Here is a 13,505-nt window from a genome sequence, read left to right on the forward strand (position 1 = left end):
TAGTAAAACTCTGTTTCTGCCATGGAAAGAAACCTTGTTCGGCTCCAGAGACAGTATCTCTGGCTTCTACAAAACACAAAAAAATTGACTCAGTAAAGAAACACAATAAACAAGCACAAAATCCATATAAACTCCATATAACTGCAATATTTTAATGAACAATAAATGTTAAAACTGACTTAATTATAACACGTAACTATAAAATACATTAATAAAATATAAATGTTGTAACGATAAAACCTTTGTACTCATCGGGAAGAAGGAGGCGGGAACCGGCGCACAATCAAAATACATTTTAATAATTCAAAAATAAAAAAAACAGCGCGTCAGCCCCTCACGGCGACTGAGGCGCACAAATAAAAAGCAAACACATAAACTAATGTCCCAGGCCTGGTCCTCTCTCGTCCTTCACGGTCGTCACTCCAGTTTTATATCCTTCCATCTCCTACGTGGGACTCAAGACCGGCGGTGGGGCGCAGGTGTAGCTCATCTCCAATCACTACACCTGGCCTCACTCCTCGTTCCCACGCCTCTCGGCCCCGCCCCACTCGCCACATACCCTCGAGACTGCGCTCTACTTCCCCCCCCCTTCCCTCCGGGGGGGACCGCTCACGGGGACCTGCAGGAACCTGGGGGTAGGACAGACGAGGCGAGAGAAAAGGAGATGGAAGGAGGAGCGACAAGGACGAGAGAGGGGAAAGAGGAAAAAAAAAATTCCGGTTCCCAGACGCACTGCTGCTCGGCCCTCCACCAGCTGGGTGATCTCCTCCGCGGAGCCTGGCGGTGGCACTGGACGGCCCTCGGCGGACGGCGCGACACTCCTCCGCCACCCAATGGATGGCGACGGCTCCTCCGGTTTTGGGCAGCCGGCAGGAGTCCCCCGTTCCCTGCCCCTCCGGATTCCTTCGCGGAGGCAGCAGGCTCCGGCCCACCGCCTCGAGCGTCCCTGGTGGCACATACCTCGCCAGCTCGAGGGCACCGCGGATTTACCACAGTGGCGAGGGATCTTCAGCAGCGCGTCCCTCCTTCTCCCGGGTTTCGGCACCACTGTAACGATAAAACCTTTGTACTCATCGGGAAGAAGGAGGCGGGAACCGGCGCACAATCAAAATATATTTTAATAATCACAAAATAAATACAAAACGGCGCACCAGCCCCTCGCGGACGACTGGTGCGTGCAAATAAAAACCAAAACATAAAATATGTCCCAGGCCTGGTCCTCTCTGCCTTCACGGTCGTCACTCTAGTTTTATATCCTTCCATCTCCTACGTGGGACTCAAGACCGGCGGTGGGGCGCAGGTGTAGCTCATCTCCAATCACTACACCTGGCCTCACTCCTCGTTCCCACGCCTCTCGGCCCCGCCCCACGCGCCACAAATGTAATTACTCATGAATAATATACTGTATACATCATTTAAAAAGTGGCCGCCACGTAGACCTTCAGGTTGGAGAGGGTCAACCCAGCGAAAAGCCTGCAGGAACTCCAGCACTGTACCATCCGGGCAGTTAACTGGGTCGAGCTGGCGGTCTTCGCACCAAGAAGAGAAAAGCTTCCACTTCAAGGCATACAGTTTCCTCATTGAGGGAGCTCTGGATTGGAGAACGGTCTTACAACCTCGGTTGTAACCGGAAGCTAAGAGTTGTGCCTCCTCAGAGACAACACCTACAGCATCTAAGCTCCATGCGGGGACACACCCCTCGCCTGCGAGAGGAGATCTCTCCTGACAGGAAACTGGTATGCTAGTTGTATAAACGGCGTGAGTGCAGACCTCCTTGATGGTTGATGTAAGAGACCACCGCTGTGTTGGCGGTGCGCACCAACACATGGTGACCTCTTAGGTCTGGGAGAAAATAACGAAGTGCACAAAGCACGGCCAGCATCTCCAGGCAGTTGATGTGCCATGTCAGATGGCGACCACTCCACAGACCACGGGCAGGGTGGCCACTCATGACCGCATCCCAGCCCACGAGGGACGCGTCCGTCACTAGCATACCGCGGCGACAAGGAGCTCCCAGCACCGGGCCCTGGGACAACATATCCAAGGCACATAGGCAGCGCCGCGTGACCTTTAGCGTGCAAAGTGGGTCTTCTCTCAGGGAGAACCCCTTGGTCTTGAGCCACCACTGTAGGGGTCTCATGTACAGCAGGCCAATAGTATTCACGTTGGACGCAGCTGCCATCAGACCCAGCAATCTCCGTGACTGCTTGACAGTGAGTGACCAGCCTTCTCTCACTTTCGCGACTGCAGTGAGGATCGACTCGATCAGAGCAGGATACATACGTGCCTGCATCGTGGTCGAATCCCACACCATGCCCAGATAAGTGGTTCTCTGAACTGGAGAAAGCACACTTTTCTTGGCGTTAAGTCTTAACCCCAGCTCTTTCATGTGAGCGAGAACTACACCTCGGTGCCGAACCGCCATCTGCTTAGATTCAGCTGATATCAACCAATCATCAATGTGGTTGAGTCGGGAAAGTGTGGGGTGAGAGTGCAAGGCCAGTGGAAGATCCTTATTGGTAGGATTCTGCCCCCAAAAGCAAACCTCAGGAACTTCCGATGAAGAAGGATGGAGATAAGTGCATCTTTTGATAGATCGTGACACACCAGTCCTCGGACTTGGCCTGTGCAGGCGTGCTAAACTTCAGTCCCCTGACTGAGAGGTTCAAAAAGCACAGATCTAGAAAAGGACACACCTCATCCTTCCTCGGAACAGTGAAGTACCGGCTGTAGGACCCGGACTCTGCAACCCAAGGAGGGACCACCTCGATGGTCTCCATCCTCAGAGAGAGTCTACTTCTGTTCCATTACCAGAGCCTGCTTGGGGCCCACCAGAACTGGATTCTGTGGCCTATCGCTACAGTGTGCAGGACCCACTGAGACACATTTGGCAGTAATTTTCACGCTGCAATATAGTCTACTAAGGAAATCAGCCTCTCAAGACTGATCTCTGGTTGCATCAGCGCAATTAGCTCTGTGCCCTGAAGCGGTGTACCGGCAGGAGACGGTCGAACTAGCTGCTCTGGAAACCTCCCAGGAGGTCGTGAGACTCTTAGCACCGCTATGTTTCCGGGCGGTAACTGAGAGAAGCGCTCGCTGGAGATCGCTGTGCCCTGGAACAACTGCAGGGTTGGCAGATCGATCTCCTGAGGGCACTGAGGAGAGACGGGCACCGTGTAATGCGGTGTACACCGCTCTTCCCCAGAGGGGCCTGCCCTCTGAGATCCTGAGCCGCAGCATCAGGACTCTCGTAGCTGAAGTCTCCTAAAAACGACGGTCCTCAGACCGACATCGTCTGCTAGGAAGACTAGACCAGAGCCTGCCCGGGGCAGGACCCCGTGAAGTACACTTGGCGGGGGCTCCCACACCGCCATGTGACCTCCTAAGGGAACCAGTGACTGGCCTCTGGTGCGCCTAGAGCCACTAGCTCGGTGCCCTGAAGTGGTGGACCGGCAGGGGACGACCGTACTAGCTTCTCTAGAGACCTCCGTAGAGATAGCGAGCCTCTCAGCACCGCTACGTTTCCGGGCGGTAACTGAGAGAAGCACTCGCCGGAGATCGCTGTGCCCTGGAACACCGGCAGGGTTAGCAGAACGATCTCCTGAGGGCACTGAGGAGAGACGGGCACCGTGTAATGCTTGGTTTCCAAGCCTCGAGAATGAGCTATAGATCTAGTGAACACGGGCGGAGATAGGACGAGCCGTCTCTAACCCGTTCGCCAGATCATGCGGGATTCCCGCTATCGCGGTCGCTGCCATGCCTCAGCAACAGCGCAACCGCAACTGCAAGATCGCATGCACGGACAAACTCCTCGGAGCGTGCCCTGCGAGAGAGCATGCAGCAGCAGAAAGCTGTCTCAGAAGACGAAAAAAATGCATCGCTGGTTTCCAAGCCTCGAGCACGAGCTCTAGATCTAGTGAACACGGGCGGAGATAGGACGAGCCGTCTCTAACCTGTTCGCCACATCATGTGCGATTCCTGCTACGCGGTCACCGCCGTGCCTCAGCACCAGCGAGACCGCGACAACAAGATCGCATGCACGGCGAGAGCGGAGCGCTAAACAGCGAGAAAAGCACAGTCAGCCCCCTGAGAGCTGACTGCGCGAGCTCCACTCTTCATTAATGCTGCTTATGTTAATATTAGGCATAATATGCTTGTGTAAATGGTGCTTGTGTGACTGGTGCTTGTGTAACTGGCGAGCTCATCGATGCCTTTCCACATCAATCTCCTCAGAGAAAGACATACAGCGCCGTCGCGCCCTCTCATCGGGGAGAAAGTACCGCAAACGCGGGCTTCCGACCACCGAGAGCGGGCACCGGATCTGGTGGCTAAGAAAGAAGATAGAGAGCCTTCTGAGAGTGAAGCAAAGGCGTGACACTGCACGCTTCACTCTCAAGCAGACAACACACGAGCTGCGTGTGTCCCTACCTTTTTTTTTTTTTTTTGGCAGGGATAAACACACAGCCTGAGCGCTGCCTGCTCTCGCCCAAAACTTATCTTGATTGAAGCTTTGACAATGGAGTTTATCAGTGGACAAACGACACTAAATAAGACTCACAAACAGATAGCGACTGACACACACACAGAGCGCTTGCTGAAGACACAAGGCGGATATCCGGCTTCGCTGCTCATGGTTTTATGCTTCCTGGTCTCTGACGTCACCCGCCTATGACGTCTCGCCCTTCCTTTGGACTGATTATACATATTATTCAGAGACGTCACGCTGAACGCGTTCCCCAAACGTTCTCGACGCAGCTCGAGTTCCTGAAGAGGAACTGTATGCACATTGCATATTAAGTGTAGATGCAGTCTAGAGCAGACATGTGTTATATGTGAAAAATCACACTTGATAAAGGCAGGCTGACCTTTGAGTGTTCACACACCAGCCACAGAGAGGATCTTGAGCAGCTCTGCAGTCTTTCAGAGTGCTGTATTCATCACACTGAACAATGGGCACTCTTCTTAACTACATTATAACAGAAACATACAAATATGAGCAGAAGATACATCTATTTTAGACTCATTCTGTGATGCCAGCTTTTATAAGGTTTTTGCTGTTCATTTCAGCAATATTTTAGGACTTCTTTCCAAAAATGTCTCATATGATCATATTGTATTGCATCATCTAAAGTAGTAAAAAATAAATAAGAATAGTACACGAAAAGCCAACAATTAAAAAATATACGAAAATAATAAAAACGGGATATTTTTTGTCTATTGGTTAGCTTCACAATGTCAGCTTTTGTGATTGGTCACAATATATTCACAATATTTTTAGCAAGGGCCAAAGTAATGCACTATATTATAATTAATTTTGAATCTAGATTTGTACATAAACATTGGTTTAATTCCCTCGAAGCACTGGCAGACACAAGTGGTTTTCTTGCAACGGGTTTATTTGAAGCTTATTCTCCATATCCACCGTGAAAACTAAACATACAATATAATGAGAAAATAAAGACTGCATTAGCTTAATATGAACATACAATGGCATGCGCAGCATGTAAAATAACGTTCACCAAAGTAAAATACAGACACAAAACAGCATACCTCGTTGGCTGCATGCTGTACACAAGGGAATAAATGGTATGAAGTTATGTTTGATTCAAAACAACTGAACACCTGTGGCAGTGCGATTTGTAGTTGTAGAGAAAAGCCACACATGTGTATCAGTAAATTTGAAGCCACAGAGAGAAATGTTTTAAGAGATGCAAACCTGTAGCCTTTTTTTCTCTCCTACAAACACAACACCACAGTTACACCTTCTCAAATTCTTCATTGCAGGTGCACAAATCCTATTCTACAAATCACACATTTAGAAACTCGTACGCTCGCATTTTTGAAACAATTGCTGCAGTGAATGTGGTGCAAAACGCATTTACACACCCGCATCAAGAAATGTGAAGTCGTGGAGAAATGTTGAACATCCGCAAATCAGTACGTGAATTCATCAAATGAGAGTTGCACACTTGTAGAATATTTTCTCAGAAATGTCTTGTATATTTTTCTAACACAAACACAAAGTACATAACTACAGCTGCTTGAATCTGTTGCGATGAATCTCAAACACAGTTTTTCGCTTTCGAGTGACAAGTTTCGCGCTCTCCCTTTTGCAACGAGATATTTGGTTCAAAAGTGATTTGTGCATCTGTAGAGGTAGTGGGCGGGACTATTTAGAGATTACAGAATTTCAGCCAATCAGAAGAGCTACTGAGCCGGTAGATATACGCCCCAAGCAGTTTTACGCCCCTGTTGTTCCTCAGGCGTCCAGTAGGGGGAGGCTGCAGACCTATGACCTTCTGTAAAATGTATTATTTATATTTATTTATAAACTGTTTTTATATACAGGAGACTGACTGATATATTAAGTTGTGAATTTATATTAAGTTATATTTAGATATTAACCATATTCAGGCCATTAGACAGTACTGTGTAATCATATGGATCCTAAATGAAATATTTGCTGTACAATTCACAATTGCTCGTCATATAGCAACAAAACATGTCCTACATAGCATTTTATGAAGAAAAACACAATTTAACCCTTTTCTAAAGTTCCAAGGGTCATTTAAAAGAAAGAGACAATATTGTTCACAATAAAAAATATCTATTTCTTAACACCATGACTTGGTTATTTCTTAACAGCATGACCTCTGTAGAAGACTCTCCTATGGCTTGCCACTCTTCTTTAATTGTTTCTTTATCCTGCTGTCAAAGTGATACCACTCACTGATAAAAATAAATAAAAAAGCAATAAAATAAAAATAAAATAACAAAATCAAAAGTGCCTTTTCTATATTAAGCACAAAACTATTATTTTATAGCAATGATCTAACATTATGGATAAACTATTTGACATTAAAAACAATGTGAATATGACACCATGCAGAGCAGAACTAACACACAAGACCTAGCTCTGGAAAAGGGACATCCATAATGAATCGGATCTGGTCACTGTGGGTGTGTGTAGGTGTGCCGTCCAGAATTGAAGTCATCTGAGTGTAGATAACATCAATTCGCTCCTGATCTTCAATGAACAATATTGATGGAACACTTGGAAAAAGTGTCAAGCCACTTTGATTTTTTTTTTTTCTCCATTGATGATGGACTGTGGTTAGTTAAGTTTGAGTCAGACAGAACATCTGACTCAATCAAGTACTTTTGCCCCTCGAAATAAATTGACCCATCTTTTGAATTGATATCGCTAATTGATATTTAATTGATCAATCTTTTATAAATAATAAATGTTGCATCATTACACAATACAATCAACAACAATTACTTTAGCAGATTATTTAACATACCTCATACGTATCACTTCAAGAAGGTCTGCTGCTATCATACATATAGATATGGTCTGCTGTTCTTATATATGACGGGGCTGATAAACTAATATACAGCCTCCCCCTACTGGACGCATGAGGAACAACAGGGGCGTAAACTGCTTGGGGCATATATCTACCGGCTCAGTAGCTCTTCTGATTGGCTGAATTTCTGTAATCTCTAAATTGTCCCGCCCAATACCTCTACAGATGCACAAATCACTTTTGAACCAAATATCTCGGTGCAAAAGGGAGAGCGAAAAACTGTGTTTGAGATTCATCGCAGCAGATTCAAGCAGCTGTAGTTATGTACTTTGTGTTTGTGTTAGAAAAATATACAAGACATTTCTGAGAAAATATTCTACAAGTGTGCAACTCTCATTTGATGAATTCACGTACTGATTTGCGGATGTTCAACATTTCTCCACGACTTCACATTTCTTGATGCGGGTGTGTAAATGCGTTTTGCACCACATTCACTGCAGCAATTGTTTCAAAAATGCGAGTGTACGAGTTTCTAAATGTGTGATTTGTAGAATAGGATTTGTGCACCTGCAATGAAGAATTTGAGAAGGTGTAACTGTGGTGTTGTGTTTGTAGGAGAGAAAAAAAGGCTACAGGTTTGCATCTCTTAAAACATTTCTCTCTGTGGCTTCAAATTTACTGATACACATGTGTGGCTTTTCTCTACAACTACAAATCGCACTGCCACAGGTGTTCAGTTGTTTTGAATCTAAAATAACTTCATATAAATGTTTCCTTAGATCGCTGACATCCACTATATCAACCTTAACACTTTTATCAGAGCATTAAATTGTCCATGCTTCTCTTGCTGTTAGCTTGACGACTCTCTCACACGCGTACGTCCCCATAAGACCTTGCGCGTAAACTTCAAAATAAAAGCACTTCACTTTTACCAAGTAAAATCACTAAATAATACTAAATGTGATTTATAATTCTAAATTATGACATTGGTTGAAAACAAATTATACATTAGTATAATGTTGTGACAATTACAATTGGCCCATGATAACAAATGTATCCATGGAAAGCGTGCAGGGGATGATGTTATGTGGTAATGTTTTAGATTAGTGAAGACATGTTCACTATTACATTTACATGTGCATTTAGTTATTTTGCAGGCACTTTTATCCAAAGCTACTTAAAAATGAGGACAATGGAAGCAATCTAAATCAACAAAAGAGCAATGATATGCAAGTGCTATAACAAGTTTAAGTTAGATTGACGCAGTACATGTAGCAAATATTTTTTTATATATAATAAATAAAAAGAAAACAGATTGAATAGAAAAATGATAGATATTAACTTAGTTATGAACATTATAAACTAAGAGTTTTTCCTCAGTAAGCTCCTTCAACAGTTTTCTCTCAATTTGCTGCTTATTGATAAGCAGTTGTTTGTGGTTGTCTAGTTATCATAATGTAAGGCACTAATATGTGCTTTATAAGTACTAATAAACAGCCAGACATGTCCACTGCATCCCCAGCATAGCTATTTTATGCCCATGGCTAAATTGTTTATAAAATTGAGTATCACTTTTTAATGACCTTTTTAAACCTCACCTGTTTCTTCAGCACTAAGTAGATATGTTTGAAATCTACTGGATCAAAGTGCATTCTGGGAAACCATGCTTGTTCATCATCAGATTTGAACAGCACTGTTGGACAGCCTGGTCTGAATTTCTCATCCAACACTAAAGAAACAAACAGAACAGATGTTTAAATGCAGAGCCAAACATAGAGCTTTATGTGGAAATGGAAATAGTGTGCCGTAATTTAGAAACAAAAACTCATTGAAACTTCATGTTTGACAGACAGATGAAGGAGACCTTAATGAGTTGTCCATCACTGGTTCCTATGAACAGCACAATCCAGGATTCAATCCTCGTTGCTGCCACTGCTGACATTGAGCTGTACCTGAACACCACAGAGAGCGGCTGAAGTTCACCACCACTCGGAAACATAAACAACATTAACTTTAGATGACTTTAGTGAATAGTACAACTATGTTTATCATGCAACATCGATAAGGTGAAATACGGTTCTCAGTCATTTTATTAAAAAATGTGTAGAATGCAATTTCAAACCTCAGAACCACATAACTTTTCACCGTAAGCGCAGAAACCCTTGACCTGGCCTCGAACATTACTGATGTCGTACAGAGCCAGCGCGCTGTTCTCCGGATCCTCCTGATTCTGTGAACTGAACACACCTGCCCAAATAACATCGTTCACTGAGGGAATAACGGTGCTGGCGACGAGCACTGGACGAACTTTATCACTGCAGCATCGTATCGTTGAAGCCTGCAGGGATTTGATGATGTCTATCTTTCTCTCTTTAGAGTTGTCCATCTTCAGGATGAGCACTTTACTCTCATTGTCAGTCTTTTTGTTGAGAAATAAATATGATTCTGAGGGTGAAACTCTCTGGAATCTATCAAGAAACTCCACATCTCTCACTGTGCTCTCAATGATGGCATCTGATCCTTCTGTTAATCTTTAGAAAATCCCTCCTCGCTGAGAATCTAAAGTGCTCCATAAGGTAACAACAGAATACCTGGTATCTTCAGCTTTTGCATCATCGTCCTTTTTCCCAACTAAAAGGTACCTACCACTTATGAAGGCAACAGATTTATTATTCTGTTTCGGTCCAACCAATATGTTACTTACATTGTAAATAATGTTTGTAATAATATATATATCAAGAACTTCACAATGCCCTTCTTCAAAAGTCCCACAAGTTATCAGGGTGTCGTTCGCATCAAAAGTCACCAGAATGTTGACTCCGTTTTGGTCAGGGGCATTAGTGATGTCTTTCCTCTTCTCCTCATATAGATCGTGTCTCATCTGATGAAGTCGATGGTCAGTAAGAACAAACAACTTATTGTTACCAACTACAAAGTCCTTAATGTCTCCATAAAAGTCCTGCAAATCTCCGCAAATGCAGTATTTCAAAAGAGCAAGTATTCCAAGTAAGTATTGTCTCATCTTGCACATATGATGAGCAGCTTTGATAAGCAGTTAAAGTTTTGATGAACCTCACTCAGAGGCGTCCACTCGTGAAGTGAAAGCAGTGTGGTGAGGTGAGGGTGGGGGGTGGGGGGGTCTAAAAACTACAGAGAACATTTAGTTGGCTGCTATGGTTACTGTGTTGACCTTTACTCAAAGTATTCTAAAGTTTACCAATGTGCAGTAAAAAAAAAGAAAAAAAAGAAAAACACTCTTGTTTAATTGTTTTGCATTCACGTAGGTATTTAAAAGCAAGCCTAAACATTCTAATTATCCGATGAGGTTAAGATAGAGATTTATTAAGTTTGTAAATCACAATTTCCCCAGTGCCCTAAATATGTTGGCTGATGCTCTAATATGTTTGTTTTACTTGAAAATGTTATGTTAGAATTAGAAATAAAAGTTAGGTATGTATGCATGTAAATGTCTGTCTTTTGGTTATGATTAGTGGTGAAGAGTGGAGCCTGTGCTAAAGTTGTGGTTGTCTATTGCACATATGAGTGTCCTTTGGAGGAGGGACCTTCATAGTTTCAGTGTCAAAATCAATTAATTTGAAAACAGAATTAGATAAAAGTTAATATTGGTATATAAAAGAACACATGTCACCAAAAAAATGAAAATTACTTCTCACTGAATTGCAATAGTTCTTTGAATGATGCATGAAGCAACGTACTGTAACTCTTTAACCATAGCATAACCAAACCACAAGATCTATACTCTTAGAAAAATAGGTACAAAAGCTGTGACTGGGTTGCATCCTTTCAAAATGTTCCAATATGTACCATGTAGGTAATATATATACTTTAAGTACTAATATATACTTTTAAGGTACCAATATGTATGCTTTAGAGGTAAATAAGGTATAAAAGTGTACATTTTGAAAGGTTAAAGCCCTAGTGTTAGCTTTTGTACCTTTTCTTCTTAGAGTGTTTTAAACAATGCTAACCACAAAAACATCAACAACAGGAACTCTTTTAAATGTCCAACATAGCTGAACATTAAACATGAACAGTTTTTTTAACTTTAAAACACACAACACTTAATTTCAACATTTATTCTCTGAATTCAGTGTTTGTAGGAAGCATACTTCATAACTAAAATCCACTCAAATCAAAATGATTAATGTAGTCCTAACACAAATTTATTTATTAAATGTCAGAGCCCTGGACTAATTATGTTGTGTTTTCCATCTGATGCGATGCACCCTACATGGAAAAAACCTACAGTATATGAGGATATATGCACATATATGAAACCTTTAAGCAGTTTATATGCACATATATGATAATATATATGCTGCATATATGCGTATATATGCCACATAATGGTGTCAGTCAGAGCAAGAAGTACCAGTCATGTAAGAAAATGTAAAGTTTTCCTTGTGTTAAGTCAAAGTCTTTAATTTCTCTTTGAGTTTCTGTTTTGGAGTGCTTTTGTTTCGCAGTCTAGTATTGTGTAATCAGTTTATTGCACCGTTAATAGATGATTTTGAGCAGTTGGAAGATGTTAAAGCACATGACTCTCTGTAACATATTGACTAGGGCTGAATTATGTACATATATGCAAATATAGGAAAACAGCCAATTTTATATATGTCACATATAATAAAAACCTATATCAAAATCTATATTAAAACATATGTTATTTCCATGTGGGACTTCAGGGCTCTAGTTGGTCTCTGCTGATGTGAGTTGTTGGGACCAGTTCGAATCAGAGGATATTGATGAATGAAAAGTCAAGACTGAAAAGCCTGGCACAAGCTTAGCTTGGTTTTTAGGGCTCTTAGCTTAACATCTTCCCCTGGAATTCCTGAATCTAAAGAACCACCATGATCTGGTGATCAGTGATCTACATAGGGTGACTGTCACAGTGTCTGGGTTGTGTTTCCTGGGGTTTCACTAGATGTCCTCCTTTCTCATGGTGTCTGTCACCAGATCACTTCCTGTTCCCTTATTTGGTCACCTTCCTCCTTGTTGTGTAATTGATTGTTTCCCACCTGTCTCCTGTTCCCTCATTATCCTTCTGTGTATTTATAGCCGGTCTGTCTGAGTCTGTGTTACGGAGTCCTTGTTTAATTTCTGAGTATTGTCCGTCAAGCCTTGCCTTGCCTTGCCTTGCCTTGCCTTGCCTTGCCTTGCCTTGCCTTGCCTTGCCTTGCCTTGCGATCGTGTCTTGTTTATGTTGTTTGGATTATGTTTGGTTTTGACCCCTGCCTGGACTGTTTACCCCTTTGGATTATCCCTAAATAAACGACTTACCTGCAATTGGTTCTCTCTCCTCGTTTCCTGTAACACCGATTGTGACTGTGACATTGTCACACCCTCAGGATTTGAGTAAGCCAATAAGGAATGGTACCTTTTGGAAGGAAGTTTTACAACCTTTTGTCCTCAGGTATATGTTAAACATTTGGTCTTTGATTGGATGTTGATGAAGAAACTATCAAAGATTCTGGTAACATAGACATCTTCCACAGGTACCAACATATAAATTAACATTTAGACGACAGATAACATGGCATGCCTGTGACCTCAATATGCCTGTGCAATAGTATGCAATTCTAAAATGTTCGTTTAAAAGAGTTTGCATCAATAAAAAAGAGAAACACTTTAAGAGGAAAAATAATGAAATGGGGGAAATTGGGTACATGTACATTCCTCAAGTGATTATATCTAGAGGGAGATAGAATTAGATGGACTGTATAGTACAATAGTAAATTTGTCTGTTTCAAAGTGAATTTAGAGTGAAAGCTCTACATTCCTTCGAGTTGTAAAACAATCTTATCTTGATGTGTGTCTTTGTTACTATGTTAACCATAGGATTGTTCTGCCTTTTTTGAGGACATAGTTGCATTTCGGGGGAAGGGTCCATATAGACCCTTTTGTTAGATGAGGAGGCAGTAGATATAACAAATAGTTGTGTGTCTGATTGTTCCAAATGGTACAGTTATATTCACTTGTCATAACAATGCAGTTTATTTCACTGAAGTAATTCTTTTAATTTAAGTTAAAGAGATTACATTTGTTACAATTGTCAAGAGGAGGGGTTTCAGTAAAAATCACTTTGTGTGTATACAAAGCATTAAAATAAAGCATACCAGTTTTGAGACGTACTATTAATACATTCTTTACGGTAATATAACTAATATTATAAGCTAA

This window comes from Carassius auratus, chromosome 4, assembly GCF_003368295.1.
Source record: "Carassius auratus strain Wakin chromosome 4, ASM336829v1, whole genome shotgun sequence".
NCBI classification, from domain to species: domain Eukaryota; kingdom Metazoa; phylum Chordata; class Actinopteri; order Cypriniformes; family Cyprinidae; genus Carassius; species Carassius auratus.